Source organism: Myotis brandtii, unplaced genomic scaffold (assembly GCF_000412655.1).
Source record: "Myotis brandtii unplaced genomic scaffold, ASM41265v1 scaffold95, whole genome shotgun sequence".
Classification (NCBI taxonomy): domain Eukaryota; kingdom Metazoa; phylum Chordata; class Mammalia; order Chiroptera; family Vespertilionidae; genus Myotis; species Myotis brandtii.
Genome location: NW_005371920.1, coordinates 2,355,753 through 2,357,205, shown reverse-complemented (window position 1 = coordinate 2,357,205; position 1,453 = coordinate 2,355,753).

Below are 1,453 nucleotides of genomic sequence, written 5' to 3'. Positions count from 1 at the left end.
GTTATCCCTTTTGGCTAGGACGAAATGGAGTTATGTCCTAGGCAGCTAATTAGACATTTTTTTTCTTTTAAATATGCCTTGCATCTTGAATACTTTGATCTCAGTTAAACTGCATCCTTAGCTAATTAACAGCAAAACAATGAAGCAACTGTGTTGGCTGTTGAAAATAAACAATTTCCCAGCAAAGCCAACTCATTACATATGGGCAACCATGATCTTTGAAACCAATTTCCTGCAATGACTAATAAGACAAGCTGCTTTTTCTGAATATCTGCCTCTGAGATGTATCTAATCCTGTTTACAGTAATAAAATCTCCCCAGTGGAATGTCCCTCTGATTCTGTAACCTCACAATAAACATGGCAAACTGACTCATCTACATCATGCCTGTGCACCAAGCCCAAGCATTTGGCCTGTCTCATCAGCCCCAGGATCATCAAACCCAATAAGGTTCACCATTATCATGGACATTATACTTCACATAATTCAAACATTTGAATGCAAATCACACTTTTTGGACATTTTTACAGACAAGCATGGCCATTTGGGCAACACTGCGCTAATATTTAGTAAAGGTATACAGCGTACTACCACTAGTTTTGTAGACATTTATCTTCTTTACACCACCCCAGAGAAAATCCTAACTTTAAATGCGAAGAGGTACTTGGAAATTTTAAATTCAATCCCCCTCACACTCAGCCTGGCTAATGTTTAGTTTGCAAATTGCATCGGTCATAGCTCCCTCTTTTCGTGTGCAGGCATAGGCAGGGCAACTTTCCATTGGCCACAGATGATGGATAATATTTGCTTTGCTGTAAGAAAATTTAGCTCAGAGCACAGTCACAATTTTGAAAAACAAGTTAACTATGAAGAGCTACCATGTATGGTGAGGATTTAAAGTACAGCACAGGGAATATAGTCAATAATATTGCGATAACTATGTATGGCGCCAGTTGGGGTACTGGAAATATCAACAGGAACACTATGTAAACTCTATGATTGTCTAACCACTAAGATTTACTCCTGAAACCAATCTACACTAAGAAAAGACAAACATGCAAATTGGCCGTACCTTTGCTACGCCTTAAGCCACGCCCACCAGCCAATCAGAGCGACTATATGCAAATTAACCCAACCAAGATGGCGGCCGGCAGCCACAGAGCTGGAGCAAGCAGGAGGCTTGGTTGCCCCAATGATGGAGGAAGCCAACTTCCCGCCTACTGCGGCTGGCTCTGAGCTCCACTCAAAGCAACGAAGTTTCAATTATAGAAGGTAAATAAACCCCAGATACCTGCTTTCAGCCGGCCATGGCCACGAAGCTGGAGCGAACAGGAGGCTTTCCCTCCCATCCACCCTGGCCAGCTCTGAGCTCCTCTCAAGGCTACAAAGTTTCAATTATAGAAGGTAAATAAATCCCAGAATAAAAAAAAAAGAAAAAAAGGAGAGGCTGGGAG